The sequence below is a fragment of the Aquarana catesbeiana genome, linkage group LG09 (assembly GCF_042186555.1).
Source record: "Aquarana catesbeiana isolate 2022-GZ linkage group LG09, ASM4218655v1, whole genome shotgun sequence".
Taxonomy (NCBI): Eukaryota; Metazoa; Chordata; class Amphibia; order Anura; family Ranidae; genus Aquarana; species Aquarana catesbeiana.
The window spans coordinates 281,293,382-281,314,221 of record NC_133332.1 but is presented as its reverse complement, the minus strand read 5'-3'; positions in this window follow the sequence as shown (position 1 = coordinate 281,314,221).

Sequence of the window (20,840 nt, the reverse complement as noted above, 5' to 3'; positions counted from 1 at the left end):
AGATAAACCTAGAAGTACAGCAAGCAGGATCAGGAGCCAGAGGGAACGTCAGCCGAGCAAGTCTTCAACAGGAACGCAGGAGAAAGTCTCTGTGATGTTGACAAAGAAGAAGGTAGAGATGGATGACTTTAAGTAGGCAGGACTGATGAGCAGAATCAACAACAGCTGGGTAACTGTGGAGAGAGATGGGAGCTGGCAATTAGCCGACAGCTGAGCGGCCAGCTCAGAGAAGGAAGGGCTGTAGGTCTACCATCAGGCAGGGGAGTTAACCTCTGTATGTGATGGACCCTGTCCAACCCCAGGTCCCCTGTCAGGTCCCTGGCCAGGATCTTATTTAATATGGCTATAACGGTAGGATGTAGCTCTTTAGCTGTCGTGGCTTCAGGTATACCCCGTAGTGTTAAATTATTCTGCCTGCTCCTGTTTTCTAGATTATCCTGCTGGAGTCGCAGAACATACAGATGCTGTGATGGAAATGTTAGCTTAGCCTCTAGGGTAGCTATCTTTTGATCATTTGTAATCTGAATTTGTTCAATGCTGTCCACCCTTGATGATAGAGTGCTTAACTAATGAGTCCTTAACTTCCTTAAACTCCTCTCTGAGCACCGTTTGTAAGGCTGTGGTCATATGGTCCATTTCTGCCTTGGTGGATAATGAGGATAGGAATGACGTGGTGTCAGGGTCGGCTAGCAAGACTGAGAGCCCAGAGGCATGATATAATGAAGGATGTATATGTGCAGGATGTATAGCGGACTGTACAGATTTAATTAATAATTAGCAGTGGCGTCACTAGGGTTGGTGTCACCCGGTGCTGAAAAAATTGGTGTCACCCCCCTCCCCCCTGGCCCTCCACCAAATATAGTCCCCCCTCAGTACAGACCCCTCTCCACTAAGTACAGATCCTGCAGTATAGATCCCCCTCCCTCAGTATAGATCACCCTCACTAACAACAGACCTCCACCCTCAGTGCAGACCCCCCCCATCAGTACAGACACCCCCCCATCAGTATAGCCCTCCAAACTCAGTGCAGACCCCCTATCAGGGTAGAATCCACCCCCTTAGTGCAGACCCCCCATCAGTATAGCATCCCCCTTTAGTGCAGACCCCCACAGTTTAGACACCCCCTCTTTAGTGCAGACCCCCCATCAATATAGAATCACCCCCTTAGTGCAGACCCCCCATCAGTATAGAATCACCCCCTTAGTGCAGACCCCCCATCAGTATATAACCTCCCCTTAATGCAGACTCCCCATCAATAGAGACACCCCCTCTTAGTGCAGACCCCCATCAGTATAGAATCCCCTAGTGCAGACCCCCATCAGTATAGAATCCCCCTTAGTGCAGACCCCCCATCAATAGAGACACCCCCTCTTAGTGCAGACCCCCCATCAGTATAGAATCCACCTAGTGCAGACCCCATCAGTATAGAATCCCTCCTAGCGCAGAGCCCATCAGTATAGAATCCCCCCTAGTGCAGAGCCCATCAGTATAGAATTCCCCTAGTGCAGAGTCCCCATCAGTATAGAATCCCCCTAGTGCAGACCCCATCAGTATAGAATCCCCCCTAGTGCAGAGCCCATCAGTATAGAATCCCCCTAGTGCAGAGTCCCCATCAGTATAGAATCCCCCTAGTGCAGAGTCCCCATCAGTATAGAATCCCCCTAATGCAGAGTCCCCATCAGTATAGAATCCCCCTAGTGCGGAGTCCCCATCAGTATAGAATCCCCCTAGTGCAGACCCCATCAGTATAGAATCCCCCTAGTGCAGAGTCCCCATCAGTATAAAATCCCCCTAGTGCAGAGTCCCCATCAGTATAGAATCCCCCTAGTGCAGACCCCATCAGTATAGAATCCCCCTAGTGCAGAGTCCCCATCAGTATAAAATCCCCCTAGTGCAGAGTCCCCATCAGTATAGAATCCCCCTAGTGCAGACCCCATCAGTATAGAAACCCCCCAGTGCAGAGTCCCCATCAGTATAGAATCCCCCTAGTGCTGAGTCCCCATCAGTATAGAATCTCCCCTAGTGCGGAGTCCCCATCAGTATAGAATCTACCTAGTGCAGAGTCCCCATCAGTATAGAATCCCCCTAGTGCAGAGTCCCCATCAGTATAGAATCCCCCTAGTGCAGAGTCCCCATTAGTATAGAATCCCCCTAGTGCAGAGTCCCCATCAGTATAGAATCCCCCTAGTGCAGAGTCCCCATTAGTATAGAATCCTCCTAGTGCAGAGTCCCCATCAGTATAAGCACCCCTCTCCCCTCCCATAGCGCCCCCCCCCGCACATGTCTATCTACTAATCTACTTAGAGTGTACAGTACAGTACCTCAGTACAGCGTGGCCTCGGACGTATACACACAGAGGTCTGTGTCACTTGGAGCTCCTCCTCCTCACTGGATGTAAACAGAGGAGGAGGCAGCTTCAGTCCGCTCCACAGGGGACACAGAGCGAGACGAGAGGCACAGGGCAGAGAGCGGTGTCAGCGGCTGCGGTTCGGCTATACATGGGTGTCACCCCTCTGGCGGGTGTCACCTGGGTGCGATCCGCACCCCCCGCCCCCACCTTGCAACGCCACTGGATAAAGGGGGCCTTGAAAGCTAAGGAAGTCCTCCTCTTCCTGCCTAAAGTGACCTTTCCATTATTCCACGCAGCGTGTGCTCCAACAGGTGGACAAGGGGGACAGTGTCACTGATGCATGCACTGTCACTGCACACCATCCTCGTGGCCTCCTTAAATGGTGACAGAAAAGTGCATGCATCCCTGATCATGGCGCACTGGCGTGGGGAAAAAAAACAAGCTTCACCGACCCTGTGCTGGTGCCATTGTCGCACAGGTACTCATTGATGGCTCTCTGCTGCGTGTGCAGCCGCTGCAGCATGGCCAACGTTGAGTTCCACCTGGTGGGTATGTCATTGATTAGGCAGTTCTTGGGCAGGTTAAATTCCTTTTGGAGGTTTGCCAGCCGAGCACTGGCATTATATGACCGGCAGAAATGCACACAGACTTTCCTGGCCTTCCCCAGGACATCCTGTAAGCCCGGGTACCTGCCCAAGAACCGCTGCACCACTAAGTTAGGGACGTGAGCCAAACAGGGCACATGGGTCATTTGTCCCTGTCAGGGGGCGGAGAGGAGGTTGGTGCCATTGTCGCAAACCACCATTCCTGCCTTAAGTTGGCGTGACGTCAACCACCTCTGAACCTGCCCCTGCAGAGCTGACAGAACCTCTGCCCCAGTGTGGCTCCTGTCCCCCAAGCACACCAGCTCAAGCACCACATGGCATCTTTTGGTCTGCGTACTTGCGTAGCCCCTTGAATGCCTACGGAGCACCGCTGGTTCTGAGGACAAAGCACAGGAAGAGGCCATGGAGGAAGAAGAAGAGGAGGGGGTGGAGGAGAGAGATTTGTCAGAATCACCAGTAGTGGCATTTTGGAGGCGTGGTGGCGGAACAACCTCCAACACTACTGCACCTTGTCCTGCATCCTTCCCAGCTGCCAGCAGAGTCACCCAATGCGCCGTGAAACTTAGGTAACATCCCTGTCCATGCCTGCTGGACCATAAGTCAGCGGTAATATGCACCTTACTGCTGACCGCCCTGTCCATCGAGGCCAAGACATTGCCTTCCACATGCCGGTAGAGAGCAGGAATCACCTTCCATGAGAAGAAGTGGCGTTTGGGAACCTGCCACTGAGGAACCGCACATTCCACAAACTCACGGAAGGGGCAGAGTCTACCAACTGAAAAGGTAGCAGTTGAAGTGTTAGCAATTTTGCCAAGCTAGCATTCAACCGCTGGGCATGTGGATGGCTGGGAGCAAAATTTTTTCTGTGGTGCAGCAGCTGCGGCAGATAGCCCCGATAGCAGATTGCCCACAAGTACTTGGCTGTGACACACCTAATTCTACACCTTCATTCCTCTCAGTGCAGGTCTCAGAGAGGACTGAAGATATAGTGGGGTTGGAGATCATAGCCGATGAGGAGCAAGGAGAGGTCCTCTTTGTTCTTTGGTGTGGATCTTTTAGGTACGCTTGCAAACGAACTGCATGGCAGGTCAACATATGTCTGATCAAGCATGTGGTGCCCAAGCGCGAGATGTTTTGGCCACGCGAGATACGTTTGAGACATATGTTGCAAATAGCAGCGGTGCAATCTGATGCACTCGTCTCAAAAAAGGCCCACACTAAAGAACTTTTGGAATAACGCGCAGAGACAGTAGCGCCCTGCACATGCGGAGCTCTGCGGTGTGATGCAGTCAGTGTGCTGCCCTTAGGCTGGCCCCTGGAGGGCATCCTGCCTCATTGGTGATGTGCCTCCTCCTCCTCTCTGCTATCAGGCACCCATGTTGAGTCAGTGACCTCATCATCCCCTGCCTCCTCATCACTGGAGCAAACCTGGCAGTATGCTGCAGCAGGGGGAACATGACTGCCAGATTGCTGTTCTTCTTAGGCACCCCCTCTGTCCGTGCTCACGTTACTGCCTTCTTCTAGCTCAGTATCATCATCAGAGCCTTCAAAACGCTGGGCATCCTCCTGGAGTATGTACCCAACACTGTGGTCAAACAGTTCAAGGGACTCCTCAGGAGGACATGGTGGAGCTAGAGAGTCACTGATGCCATTGAGCCGAGGGAAGAGGCCACGTTGGCAGCTGCTTTGCCAGACAAAGTACCCTGAGCCTGGGTGAGAGAGGATGAGGAGGATGAGGACGGTTTGGTCATCCACTCGACCAAGTCTTCTGCATGTTGCGGCTCAACACGGCCAGCTGCCGAAAAAAAGGCCAAGCATATCCCATGGCCACATGCTGATAAGGATGCACCCTGTCCACGACCAGCACTGTAACCTCTAGACACAGAGCCTGCTTGCCCTCTTTTATTGGCTTGTGACTGTCTACCTCTCCTTGTTGGCCTTCCAGACAAACTATTGGCCTGCAGTGAGCTGCACAAAACTGGGATATATATATATATATATATATATATATATATATATATATATATATATATATACACAAGCACCTGGCTGCGGGTTGCTATACTGTAGGTGAGACTGTGCAGGGTACACAGTACAGTAGCTGGAAATACTTCAATGAGCTTACACAAGCACCTGGCTGCAGGTTGCTATACTGTAGGTGAGACTGTGCAGGATACACAGTACAGTAGCTGGGAATACTTCAATGAGCCTACACAAGCACCTGGCTGCAGGTTGCTATACTGTAGGCGAGACTGTGCAGGGTACACAGTACAGTAGCTGGAAATACTTCAGTGAGCCTACACAAGCACCTGACTACAGGTTGCTATACTGTAGGCGAGACTGTGCAGGGTACACAGTACAGTAGCTGGAAATACTTCAATGAGCCTACACAAGCACCTGGCTGCAGGTTGCTATACTGTAGGTGAGACTGTGCAGGGTACACAGTACAGTAGCTGGAAATACTTCAATGAGCCTACACAAGCACCTGGCTCCAGGTTGCTATACTGTAGGTGAGACTGTGCAGGGTACACAGTACAGTAGCTGGAAATACTTCAATGAGCATAAACAAGCACCTGGCTGCAGGTTGCTATACTGTAAGCGAGACTGTGCAAGATACACAGTACAGTAGCTGGAAATACTTCAATGAGCCTACACAAGCACCTGGCTGCAGGTAGCTATACTGTAGGTGAGACTGTGCAGGGTACACAGTACAGTAGCTGGAAATACTTCAATGAGCCTACACGTCTACACAAGCACTTGGCTGCAGGTTGCTATACTGTAGGCAAGACTGTGCAGGGTACAAAGTACAGTAGCTGGAAATACTTCAATGAGCCTACACAAGCACCTGACTACAGGTTGCTATACTGTAGGTGAAACTGTGCAAGGTAAACAGTACAGTAGCCGGAAATACTTCAATGAGCCTACACAAGCACCTGGCTGCAGGTAGCTGTACTGTAGGTGAGACTGTGCAGGGTACATAGCACAGTAGCTGGAAATACTTCAATGAGCCTACACAAGCACCTAGCTGCAGGTTGCTATACTCTAGGTGAGACTGTGCAGGTTACACAGTATTCTAGCTGGAAATACTTCAATGAGCCAACACAAGCACCTGGCTGCAGTTAGCTGTACTGTAGGTGAGACTGTGCAGGGTACATAGCACAGTAGCTGGAAATACTTCAATGAGCCTACACAAGCACCTAGCTGCAGGTTGCCATACTGTAGGTGAGACTGTGCAGGGTACACAGTACAGTAGCTGGAAATACTTCAATGAGCCTACACAAGCACCTGGCTGCAGGTTGCTATACTGTAGGTGAGACTGTGCAGGGTACACAGTACAGTAGCTGGAAATACTTCAATGAGCCTAAACAAGCACCTGGCTGCAGGTTGCTATACTGTAGGCGAGACTGTGCAGGGTACACAGTACAGTAACTGGAAATACTTCAATGAGCATACACAAGCACCTGGCTGCAGGTTGGCTATACTGTAGGCGTGACTGTGCAAGGTACACAGTACAGTAGCTGGAAATACTTCAATGAGCCTACACAAGCACCTGGCTGCAGGTTGCTATACTGTAGGAGAGACTGTGCAGGGTAAACAGTACAGTAGCTGGAAATACTTCAATGAGCCTACACAAGCACCTGGCTGCGGGTTGCTATACTGTAGGTGAGACTGTGCAGGATACACAGTACAGTAGCTGGAAATACTTCAATGAGCCTACACAAGCACCTGGCTGCAGGTTGCTATACTGTAGGTGAGACTGTGCAGCGTACACAGTACAGTAGCTGGAAATACTTCAGTGAGCCTACACAAGCACCTGGCTGCAGGTTGCTATACTGTAGGCGAGACTGTGCAGGGTACACAGTACAGTAGCTGGAAATACTTCAATGAGCCTACACAAGCACCTGGCTGCAGGTTGCTATACTGTAGGTGAGACTGTGCAGGGTACACAGTACAATTGCTGGAAATACTTCAATGAGCCTACACAAGCACCTGGCTGCAGGTTGCTATACTGTAGGCGAGACTGTGCAGGGTACACAGTACAGTAGCTGGAAATACTTCAATGAGCATAAAAAAGCACCTGGCTGCAGGTTGCTATAATGTAGGCGAGACTGTGCAAAGTACACAGTACAGTAGCTGGAAATACTTCAATGAGCCTACACAAGCACCTGGTTGCAGGTAGCTATACTGTAGGAGAGACTGTGCAGGGTACACAGTATAGTAGCTGGAAATACTTCAATGAGCCTACACGTCTACACAAGCACTTGGCCGCAGGTTGCTATACTGTAGGTGAGACTGTGCAGGGTACAAAGTACAGTAGCTGGAAATACTTCAATGAGCCTACACAAGCACCTGACTGCAGGTAGCTGTACTGTAGGTGAGACTGTGCAGGGTACATAGCACAGTAGCTGGAAATACTTCAATGAGCCTACACAAGCACCTAGCTGCAGGTTGCTATACCATAGGTGAGACTGTGCAGGGTACACAGTACAGTAGCTGGAAATACTTCAATGAGCCTACACAAGCACCTGGCTGCAGGTTGCTATACTCTAGGTGAGACTGTGCAGGTTACACAGTACACTAGCTGGAAATACTTCAATGAGCCTACACAAGCACCTGGCTGCAGTTAGCTGTACTGTAGGTGAGACTGTGCAGGGTACATAGCACAGTAGCTGGAAATACTTCAATGAGCCTACACAAGCACCTAGCTGCAGATTGCTATACTGTAGGTGAGAATGTGCAGGGTACACAGTACAGTAGCTGGAAATACTTCAATGAGCCTACACAAGCACCTGACTGCAGGTTGCCATACTCTAGGTGAGACTCTGCAGGGTACACAGTACACTAGCTGGAAATACTTCAATGAGCCTACACAAGCACCTGGCTGCAGGTAGCTATACTGTAGGTGAGACTGTGCAGGGTACACAGTACACTAGCTGGAAATACTTCAATGAGCCTACACAAGCACCTGGCTGCAGGTAGCTATACTGTAGGTGAGACTGTGCGGGGTACAAAGTACAGTAACTGGAAATACTTCAATGAACCTACACTAGTACCTGGCTGCAGGTAGCTTTACTGAAGGTGAGACTGTGCAGGGTACACAGTACAGTAGCTGGAAATACTTTAATGAGCCTACACAAGCACCTGGCTGCAGGTTGCTATACTGTAGGCGAGACTGTGGAGGGTACACAGTACAGTAGCTGGAAATACTACAATGAGCCTACACAAGCACCTGGATGCAGGTAGCTATACTGTAGGTGAGACTGTGCAGGGTACACAGTACAGTAGCTGGAAATACTTCAATGAGCCTACACGTCTACACAAGCACTTGGCTGCAGGTTGCTATACTGTAGGTGAGACTGTGCAGGGTACAAAGTACAGTAGCTGGAAATACTTCAATGAGCCTACACAAGCACCTGACTACAGGTTGCTATACTGTAGGTGAAACTGTGCAAGGTACACAGTACAGTAGCCGGAAATACTTCAATGAGCCTACACAAGCACCTGGCTGCAGGTAGCTGTACTGTAGGTGAGACTGTGCAGGGTACATAGCACAGTATCTGGAAATACTTCAATGAGCCTACACAAGCACCTAGCTGCAGGTTGCTATACTGTAGGTGAGACTGTGCAGGGTACACAGTACAGTAGCTGTAAATACTTCAATGAGCCTACACAAGCACCTGGCTGCAGGTTGCTATACTCTAGGTGAGACTGTGCAGGTTACACAGTACTCTAGCTGGAAATACTTCAATGAGCCTACACAAGCACCTGGCTGCAGTTAGCTGTACTGTAGGTGAGACTGTGCAGGGTACATAGCACAGTAGCTGGAAATACTTCAATGAGCCTACACAAGCACCTAGCTGCAGGTTGTCATACTGTAGGTGAGACTGTGCAGGGTACACAGTAAAGTAGCTGGAAATACTTCAATGAGCCTACACAAGCACCTGGCTGCAGGTTGCTATACTGTAGGCGAGACTGTGCAGGGTACACAGTACAGTAGCTGGAAATACTTCAATGAGCATACACAAGCACCTGGCTGCAGGTTGGCTATACTGTAGGCGTGACTAAGCAAGGTACACAGTACAGTAGCTGGAAATACTTCAATGAGCCTACACAAGCACCTGGCTGCAGGTTGCTATACTGTAGGTGAGACTGTGCAGGGTAAACAGTACAGTAGCTGGAAATACTTCAATGAGCCTACACAAGCACCTGGCTGCAGGTAGCTATACTGTAGGTGAGACTGTGCAGGGTACACAGTACAGTAGCTGGAAATACTTCAATGAGCCTACACAAGCACCTGGCTGCGGGTTGCTATACTGTAGGTGAGACTGTGCAGGATACACAGTACAGTAGCTGGAAATACTTCAGTGAGCCTACACAAGCACCTGGCTGCAGGTTGCTATACTGTAGGCGAGACTGTGCAGCGTACACAGTACAGTAGCTTGAAATACTTCAGTGAGCCTACACAAGCACCTGGCTGCAGGTTGCTATACTGTAGGCGAGACTGTGCAGGGTACACAGTACAGTAGCTGGAAATACTTCAATGAGCCTACACAAGCACCTGGCTGCAGGTTGCTATACTGTAGGTAAGACTGTGCAGGGTACACAGTACAATTGCTGGAAATACTTCAATGAGCCTACACAAGCACCTGGCTGCAGGTTGCTATACTGTAGGCGAGACTGTGCAGGGTACACAGTACAGTAGCTGGAAATACTTCAATGAGCATAAAAAAGCACCTGGCTGCAGGTTGCTATACTGTAGGCGAGACTGTGCAAAGTACACAGTACAGTAGCTGGAAATACTTCAATGAGCCTACACAAGCACCTGGTTGCAGGTAGCTATACTGTAAGTGAGACTGTGCAGGGTACACACTACAGTAGCTGGAAATACTTCAATGAGCCTACACAAGCACCTGACTGCAGGTTGCTATACTGTAGGCGAGACTGTGCAGGGTACACAGTACAGTAGCTGCAAATACTTCAATGAGCCTACACAAGCACCTGGCTGCAGGTTGCTATACTGTAGGTGAGACTGTGCAGGGTACACAGTACACTAGCTGGAAATACTTCAATGAGCCTACACAAGCACCTGGCTGCAACTAGCTATACTGTAGGTGAGACTGTGCAGGGTACACAGTACACTAGCTGGAAATACTTCAATGAGCCTACACAAGCACCTGGCTGCAGGTAGCTATACTGTAGGTGAGACTGTGCGGGGTACAAAGTACAGTAACTGGAAATACTTCAATGAGCCTACACTAGTACCTGGCTGCAGGTAGCTTTACTGAAGGTGAGACTGTGCAGGGAACACAGTACAGTAGCTGGAAATACTACAATGAGCCTACACAAGCACCTGGATGCAGGTAGCTATACTGTAGATTAGACTGTGCAGGGTACACAGTACAGTAGCTGAAAATACTTCAATGAGCCTACACAAGCACCTGGCTGCAGGTTGCTCTACTGTAGGTGAGACTGTGCAGGATGCACAGCACAGTAGCTGGAAATACTGTAAAAACACCTGCCTGCCTGTCAGTATATTAGGAAGAGAAGAACAGAATCTAGCTAAACTTAATACAGTGTATACAACACCTGGGATGCATATATACACAATACACTGTAACTGCAGCTAACTGACTTGACCTGCCTACTCTATCTAACTTAAATCAAATGACACTGTCTGTCTCTCTCTCTCTATCTGAACGCCGGAACACACTACACAGGGCCGCAGTGCAGGCGGCCTTATATAGTGTGGAGCGTGTACTAAACCTCCTGAGCCATAATTGGCCAAAGCCTCGTTGGCCAATTATGGCTCTCGGTTCAGATGGCACTGTGATTGGCCAAGCATGCGGGTCATAGTGCATGCTTGGCCAATCATCAGCCAGCAATGCACTGCGATGCCGCAGTGAATTATGGGCCGTGACGAATTTGGTGTGAAGGCCCATATCGTTCGTAACTCGGCGAACGACCAAACACACGATGTAGTCAGGTTGAAAAAAGACACAAGTCCATCCAGTCCAACTATAAACTAAAACTATAAATAAATAAAATAAAAAATATCGTACAATCCAGTATACCCAATTTTATACCCACAGCTGATCCAGAAGAAGGCAAAAAACCCCAGCAAAGTATACTCCAATTTGCTACAGCAGGGGAAAAAGTTCCTTCCTGACCCCCAAGAGGCAATCAGATATTCCCTAGATCAACTTTACCTATAAATGTTAGTACCCAGTTATATTATGTACATTTAGGAAGGTATCCAGGCCTTTCTTAAAGCAATCTACTGAGCTGGCCAGAGCCACCTCTGGCGGGAGTCTATTCCACATTTTCAGCTCTTACTGTGAAGAAAGATTCCGTATTTGGAGATCAAATCTCCTTTCCTCTAGACGTAAACTCAACACCAAGTTCACTATATGGTCCCCTTATATATTTGAACATTTTGATCATATCCCCCCTTCTTCTCCTCTTCTCAAGAGTGAATAAATTCAGTTCCTCTAATCTTTCCTCATAGCTGAGCTCCTCCATGCCTTTTATCAGTTTGGTTGCCCTTCTCTGCACTTTCTTCAGCTCCCCGATATCCTTTTTGAGAACTGGTGCCCAAAACTGAATTGCATATTCCAGATGAGGTCTTACTAATGATTTGAACAGGGGCAAAATTATATCTCACTCTCTGGAGTCCATACCTCTCTTAATACAAGAAAGGACTTTGCTCGTTTTGGAAACCGCAGCTTGGCATTGCATGCTATTATTGAACTTATGATCTACCAAAACCCCCAGATCCTTCTCCACTACGGATTCCCCAGTTGTACTCCCCCTAGCATGTATGATGCATGCATATTTTTAGCCCACAAGTGCATAACTTTACATTTCTCAACATTAAACCTCATCTGCCACATAGTCGCCCAATTAGACAGTGCATTGAGGTCGGCTTGTAAATTGGAGACATCCTGTAAGGACGTTATTCCACTGCATAGCTTGGTGTCATCTGCAAAGACAGAAATGTTACTTTTGATCCCAGACTCAATATTGTTTATAACGATATTAAAAAGTAAGGGTCCCAGCACTGAACCTTGGGGTACAACACTGAAAACCTTAGACCATTCAAAGTAAGAATCATTAACCACTACTCTGTGAATTCTGTATTTTAGCCAGTTTTCTATCCATTTACAAACTGATATTTCCAAGCCTGCAGACTTTACCTTACACATGAGCCACGTGTGGGGAACTACGTCGAACGCTTTTACAAAATCCAAGTATACCACGTCCACAGCCACCCCTCTGTCCAAGGTTTTACTTACCTCTTCAAAAAAAGTAATAAAGTTTGTCTGACAGCTTCTGTCTTTCATGAATCCGTGCTGTCTGTTGCTTAAAATGTTTTTTTCCAGCAAGAACTCATCTATGTTGTCTTTTATTAAATGCTCAAGTATCTTCCTAACTATAGAAGTTAAACTAACAGGTCTATAGTTACTTGGTAAAGACTTTGATCCCATTTTAAATATAGGCACCACATTCGCCCTGCGCCAATCCAGTGGTACTATTCCCATCATTAATGAGTCCCTAAAAATGAGATACAATGGCTTTGAAATTACAGAGCTCAATTCTTTTAGAATCCATGGGTGGATGCCATCAGGTCTAGGTGCTTTATCCACCTTTATTCTGTCTAAATATTTCTGGGCCATATCACTTTTGAGCCATTGTGGATCATTCGGGGCTGTGTCAATACCACCCCCATTATGGACATGAGCTCCATAATCTATCTATTAATTCAGTGCTCCAGTCCTTAAGGTGAGTGAAGCAATTGCTCTGAAGGTGGAGGGTCTGTCACCATTATCTTGCTTGAATTGTGCGATTGTCACATGGAATCTTCTTGGTGCTTGCTGGGACTTTTAGTCCTCATCCAGGTCTCAAACCCATTTTTTCCAATAGGGGTCGGCAACTACCCTGAGAAGAATCTGAGCCTCCAGTAGCTCTGGTTGGTGCTTCCAGATCCGTTCTTCACTAAGCTATCCACCAGCTGGCTCATATCAGTGTAGAAAGTGGCAGGAGGGGCACTGACCCCTTGAGAGTCTATCCCAGCCGATCTTAAGCTCTTCTCCTGAGCTCTTGATATTTGTGGCCCCTCAACAAGTTCTCCCCCCACTTTCAAGAGGATCCCCCTGGCAGTCACGCACACAGGTATTTCTTCCTGCTATTCCAACAGGACCTTGACTTGGTCCAAGTCGTACTCAGCTTCCATATCTACAATGTAGGCCCTCTGTCCTGGGGCCTACCTCTCACCCACTGTTAAATCTCCCTCTCAGTGCATTCACTTCCAGAGATCTCTAGAACAGTGCTTCTTTCTACTCAAGCTCCTTGGGCTCTGCCCCAAACAACCGCAGCCACAGAAGCTGCCTCCCATGCAGATCATGGCTATTGTCTAGGTTGACTAGGACCTATATCCTAATGAGAGATCAGATAGAAATAATCAGATCAGATCAGATAGAATAAGAATGGTGTAGGGCCCTTTAAATAGTATACACAGCAATGTCCTAGGTGCAGGCCTGATAGTCTTCACCGGCAGTTGGAGCTAATTAGATTATATCCAATAAGGCACAGTGAGGTATTAATGGACTGACTGGCTTAAAGCAAGCTGAAGGTATTCTTTGAAAGGATGGCAGGTAACGGTGTCTATGTACAGTGTTCAGATGGAAGTGCAGTAAAGCTCACCAACGATTGGACCGAACTAGATGCCCTGCAGACAATGACCAAGGATGGGACACTTGTCAACGGAGCCGCAAGCGATGATTCTCCAGTGCCGAAGGTGGACGAACGGGGCGTTAAGCTGATGAGTTGGTGCCGTGTAGATGTCTGAAGAACAGCAAGCAGAGTTATTTCCTCATAAGCCAGGCTGGAATCACTTGAACACCGCATGGTGGGCCGCAACCCCACTCCCAGTGAAATGGAGAGGTGCGCTTCTCACAAGGTCCAAGAGGAAGAGAACCTGAGGCAGATCTCCGGGCTCCTTTAAAGTCTCTCCCAAAAGTCTCCTCGATGATAGCAAGGATGTCCGGGATATGTAGTCCCGATGTATGATGGTGTGATGGAATTTGCACTAAACCACTAATCCCCACAATCCGTTGTGTTGGGCTCACAAATATGATGACAGTCACAGGCGCTCAGCATTAAAGGGATATGACTATAGATAAAGGATGATGGGGAAAAACATACAACATTACAAGCACAGTCAAGCATGGCTACATTAAAAAAAGTAACAGACTTTTTTCTACTTTTTTAATAACGGTTACTATACAAGGAGTTGGTGCGCTCTTTTTTTCTTTGTGTCTTTTCAAACAAGCTGGTCAGCATGCCCATACGTCATTCACACTACCTACAGCTCTGAAAATGACAGCTCATAAAAAGGAAGCTGTAGACAGTGTGCGCAGGAGCTTGACATTGCATCTGTAATCTGCTGATTGTGGGTGTAATACTCTGTAGGCTCCTGTTTTAAAAAAAACATAAATGTGTATGTTTTGTTAACTGCAAAAATATGTGCATTTATTATTTTTTTATTAAATGTGTTAGTTTGCTACATCCAGGTCTCCCTTAACAGAAGTTATGGGCCCAGTTTTCATTTTCGTCATCCTATTGTATTATTTCTTCCACCACTGAGGTACCTAAAAAGTTTGTCCTATTTCTAAAAAGATTTTGTAATTTCGTCCTCTTTCTGTTCTTTAGGAGCACTGATAATGTGTTTGGCCTTCTTTTGTGTATTTTTATAAACTCCTATAAGTTCTATTTCCTTGAATCTCCATACCAGAATCCATACCAGACCCTTATCTGAGCATGCAGCCCGGCAGGCCATGAAAGGGAGGAAACAAGCAAACACCCCCCCCCCGAACCATACCAGGCCACATGCCCTCAACAAAGGGGGGTGCTTTGGGGCAGGGGGGCTCCCTATGTTGAGGACTAGGGATGAGCCGAACACCCCACGGTTCGGTTCGCACCAGAACCTGCGAACGGACCGAAAATTTGCACGAACGTTAGAACCCCATTGACGCCTATGGGAACGTTCAAAATCAAAAGTGCTAATTTTAAAGGCTAATTTGCATGGTATTGTCCTACAAAGGTTTTGGGGACCCGGGTCCTGCCCCAGGGGACATATATCAATGCAAAAAAAGTTTTAAAAAGGGCTGTTCTTTAGGGAGCAGTGATTTTAATGATGTTTAAAGTGAAAAAAAAGTGAAATATTCCTTTAAATATCGTACCTGGGGGGTGTCTATAGTATGCCTGTAAAGTGGCACGTGTTTCCCGTGCTTAGAACAGTCCCTGCACAAAATTAAATTTGTAAAGGTATAAAAGTCATTTAAAACTGCTTGCGGCTTTAATGTAATGTTGGGCCCGGGCAATAAGGATAAAAATCAGTGAGACAAACGGCATGGGTACCCCCCAGTCCATTACCAGGCCCTTTGGGTCTTGTATGGATATTAAGGGGAACCCTGCACCCAAATTAAAAAAAGGAAAGATGTGGGGCCATTAGGCCCTATATACTCTGACTAACAGTATACAGGCGTTGCAAACAAGACAGGTTTGTTGTTAAGTAGAATCTGTTTGTATTTTGAACTGGTACATTTTTAATGTGTTTAGCTCCAGCAAAAAAATCTATTTTAAGCTTTTTGGAAAACATAGGGAAGGGTTATCACCCCTGTGACATTTGTTTTTCTGTCTGTGCTCCTTTTTAGAAGATTTCACCTCACTTTTTGTCTCAATGTCAAATGTTTTTTGAAAATTTGGGGTTTTTAGTGAAACAAGGATTGGTGATAAAGCATCAGTGGAAAGGAGAAACGTTTTTCCCATATTAACTCTTACAGGAGAGAATTTCCCTTGCTAGGGGTAGATTTCATCTCACTTCCTGTTGTCTCCTTCCATTTGCAAGTAGGAGTTGTTTGTAAGTAGGATGTTTGAAAGTAGGGGCCTGCCCTATATACTCAGCAGAAATTTGGGCCTTAGGTGTTGGTGTTGCCACAACACTGTAAGCCCTCACAGGGGCCTGCTGTGAAATATTAGATCAAGAATTGTAATTACATGCCCCTGTTGAACAGGGGCAGAAAAATTGGGCCTTTGGTGATGGTGGTGGTGGTGCTGGTGCCACAACACTGTAAGTCCTCACAGTTACTCTTGGTGGGCACAGAAACGGGCCCTGCTGTGAAATATTAGATCAAGAATTCTAATTACATGTCCCTGTTGAACAGGGGCAGAAAAATTGGGCCTTAGGCACTGGTGCTGGTGCCACAACACTGCAACCCCTCACAAATACTCTAGTTGGAGCGCAGGAATGAGCCCTGCCGCAAAGAATTGCATCAAAAATTGTAATCACACGCTCCTGTTAAACAGAGGCTGAAAAATTGGGCCTTAGGCACTGGTGCTGGTGCCACAACACTGCAACCCCTCACAGATACTCCAGTTGGAGCGCAGGAACTAGCCCTGCTGCAAAGAATTGCATCAAAATTTGTAATTACACGCCCCTGTTACACAGGGGCTGAAAAATTGGGCCTTAGGCACTGGTGCTGGTGCCACAACACTGCAACCCCTCACAGATACTCTAGTTGGAGTGCAGGAACTAGCCCTTAGGCACGGGTGGCGGTGCCCAGAACCAGAAATGTTCTTACAAGCTATCAGAATGATCATCGAGGAGGAAGAGGGTAATTACTCAGCATAACAGGATAGTCACTCAGCATCAGCATAGGCAGTCTTTGAAGGGATCTGACATTTAAAAAAAAAATTATTCAGTTACATCAGCATCAGGTGCTTGGTAGCTGGTGGTGATCCAAGACGGTGGACAGACGCACCCTGTGATTGGTTACAAAGCCTCCAGCAGCACTGAATGTGTGTTCCGAAAGAACGCTGGATGCAGGACAGGCCAGTAGCTCAATTGCATACTGTGCAAGCTCTGGCCAGTGATCCATCCTCAAGACCCGGTAACCCAGAGGATTTTCGGTGGGAAAGGTGTCCAAGTCAGATCTTGCCCCTAGGTATTCCTGCACCATGTAAAACAGACGCTGGCGATGGTTGCTGGAACCGATCATACCTTGGGGCTGCGGACTAAAAAGTTGTCTGAACGCGTCAGTCTGACGGCCACCTTCTCCACCGCTTCTTCTTTGACTGACTGAAGCCTCAGCAACACGTTGTCCAGAAACAGGAGTTTGTAACCTCCCAGTCTCTGGAAACGCGTTGCACAGACCTTTCTACAAGGCCTCCCGAAGATGTTTCATCCTCTGCTCCCTCTGCGATGGCAAGATAAGGTCCGCAACCTTACCCTTGTAACGTGGATCAAGGAGGGTTGCCAGCCAGTATTGATACCTCTCCTTGATATCACAAATACGAGGATCCTTCCGCAGGCTTTGCAGGATCAGGGAAGCCATGCAGTGTAGGTTTGCTGAGGCATTCAGTCCAGTGTTCTCTGGGTCACTAAGGACGACATGATCCACAGCCACCTCCTCCCAGCCACGTACAAGTCCATGGGTTTCTTGGGATTGTAAATGATCCCTTAAAGACTGCTGCTGATGCTGAGTGCCAGGCTCCACCTCCATGCTGACACAATCCTCCTCCTCCTCTTCCCGTGTGATCGGCGGGCATGCAGGAACACTGTCTGGATAAAGGGGGCCTTGAGAGGTAAGGAAGTCCTCCTCTTCCTGCCTCTGTTCTGCCTCAAGTGCCCTGTCCATTATTCCATGCAGCGTGTGCTCCAACAGGTGGACAAGGGGGACAGTGTCCCTGATGCATGCACTGTCACTGCTCACCATCCTCATGGCCTCCTCAAATCTTGACAGGACAGTGCATGCATCCCTGATCATGGCCCACTGGCGTGAGGAAAAAAAACAAGCTCCCCTGACCCTGTCCTGGTGCCATAGTCCCACAGGTACTCATTGATGGCTCTCTGCTGCGTGTTCAGCCGCTGCAGCATGGCCAACGTTGAGTTCCACCTGGTGGGTATGTCACAGATTAGGCAGTTCTTGGGCAGGTAAAATTCCTTTTGGAGGTCTGCCAGCCGAGCACTGGCATTATATGACCAGCGGAAATGCACACAGATTTTCCTGGCCTGCCTCAGGACATCCTGTAAGTCTGGGTACCTGTCCAAGAACCGCTGCACCACCAAGTTAGGGACGTGAGCCAAACAGGGCACATGGGTCATTTGTCCCTGTCGGAGGGCAGAGGGGAGGTTGGTGCCATTGTCACAAACCACCATTCCTGCCTTAATTTGGCTTGACCTCAACCACCTCTGAACCTGCCCCTGCAGAGCTGACAAAACCTCTGCCCCAGTGTGGCTCCTGTCCCCCAAGCACACCAGTTCAAGCACCACATTGGCATCTTTTGGCCTGCGTACTTGCGTAGCCCCTTGAATGCCTATGGAGCACCGCTGGTTCCGACAAAGCACAGGAAGAGGCCATGGAGGAAGAAGAGAAGGGGGTGGAGGAGAGAGGTGTGTCAGAATCACCAGTAGTGGCATTTTGGAGGCGTGGTGGTGGAACAACCTCCAACACTACTGCACCTTGTCCTGCATTCTTCCCAGATGCCAGCAGAGTCCCCCAATGCGCCGTGAAACTTGGGTAACGTCCCTGTCCATGCCTGCTGGACCATGAGTCAGCAGTAGTATGCACCTTATCGCTGACCGCCCTGTCCAGCGAGGCCAAGACATTGCCTTCCACATGCCAGTAGAGAGCCGGAATCGCCTTCCATGAGAAAAAGTGGCGTTTGGGAACCTGCACAGGATGTGTGAATGTGCAGGAACCGCACATTCCACAAACTCAGGGAAGGGGGCAGAGTCTACCATCTGAAAAGGTAGCAGTTGAAGTGCTAGCAATTTTGCCAAGCTAGCATTCAACCGCTGGGCATGTGGATGGCTGGGAGCGAACTTCTTTCTGCAGTGCAGCAGCTGGGGCAGGGAAATTTGGTACAATCTGACGTCGGTGTACCGATAGCAGATTGCCCGCAAGTACTTAGCTGTGACACACCTAATTCTACACCTTCATTCCTCTCAGTGCAGGTTTCAGAGAGGACTGAAAGTATAGTGGGGTTGGAGATCCCAGCTGATGAGGAGCAAGGAGAGGTCCTCTTTGTTCTTTGGTGTGGGTCTTTTAGGTACGCTTGCCAACGAACTGCATGGCAGGTCAACATATGTCTGGTCAAGCATGTGGTGCCCAAGCGTGAGATGTTTTGGCCACGCGAGATATGCTTGAGACATATGTTGCAAATAGCATCGGTGCGATCTGATGCACTCGTCTCAAAAAAGGCCCACACCAAAGAACTTTTGGAATAACGCGCAGAGACAGCAGCACCCTGCACATGCAGAGCACTGCAGTGTGATGCAGTCAGTTTTCTGCCCTTAGGCTGGCCCCTGGAGGGCATCCTGCCTCGTTGGTGATGTGCCTCCTCCTCTCTCCTATCAGGCACCCATGTTGAGTCAGTGACCTCATCATCCCCTGCCTCCTCATCACTGGAGCAAACCTGGCAGTATGCTGCAGCAGGGGGAACATGACTGCCAGATTGCTGTTCTTCTTGGGCACCCCCTCTGTCCGTGCTCATGTTACTGCCTTCCTCTAGCTCAGTATCATCATCAGAGCCTTCAAAACGCTGGGCATCCTCCTGGAGCATGTACCTAACACTGTGGTCAAACAGTTTGAGGGACTCCTCAGGAGGACATGGTGGGGCTAGGGAAGGAGCCACTGATGCCATTGAGCCAAGGGAAGAGGCCGCGTTGGCAGCTTCTTTGCCAAAGTACCCTGAGCCTGGGTTAGAGAGGATGAGGAGGATGAGGACAGCTTGGTCATCCACTCGACCAAGTCTTCTGCATGTTGCAGCTCAACATGGCAAGCTGCCGAAAAAAAGGCCAAGCGTGTCCCATGGCCACGTGCTGATGAGGATGCACTGTGTCCACGACCAGCACTGTTGCCACTAGACACAGAGCCTGCTTGCCCTCTTTTATTGGCTTGTGACTGTCTGCCTCTCCTTGTTGGCCTTCCAGACATACTATTGGCCTGCAGCGAGCTGCGCAAAACTGGGATATATGTATATATAGATATAGATATATATATATATATAGATATATATATATATATATATATATCTATATATATATATTGTAACGAGCCCCTTGCTCGCTCGGTTCCACTCTCCCGATACTCCTCTGCAGTTATAGAATCAGATTGCAACGTCTGATGGTTCGGTCATCCAATGCTCCGGGATTAGAACTTCAGCTATGTGCCATTCTAACCCAGTTGTGATAGCTCAGAACAAACACCAGGCAGGCTGTATGTAAGTTCAAACAGGAATCTATCTTTATTGACAAAATACAGGCTTTTATACACTCAGAATGGAGGTGCAGACCTCCTGCTCATATTACTCTAACAATACAGCTGTAACCTAATCAACCTAATTAACATGAGCTAATTAACTAATCCCTTTAGACAGCCTAGATGACTCAGACATGACTGTTAGGCCAGACTGGCTGTCTTGTAGTTCAGAAAATCCAATCAACATTATCACAATCAACATAGACTCTTCTTCACACAATAGCAGAGTTAATTAACACAAATAACAATGGGGATCTAATGACTCTTAGATCCCATAGTAGACTTACTCACAATACACATCCCAGCAGACAACAGACAGACAGGTGTCGGAATCCACATCAGCATCTCCCAACAGTATCTGTCCCAGCATTATGAATCAGCCACCACTCCAACATGGCAAATCCAGGGACCCCAGACATACAGCTCACATAGAGCACCATTCCCCCAAATGCAATACCGATTATACTGCAGCTAGCAGAATCAACTGCCTGCCTGTAGTATTATTAGTATGATAACACCTGCACTAGTCTTCAGGTAGCTATACCGTAGGTGCAACTGTGTAGA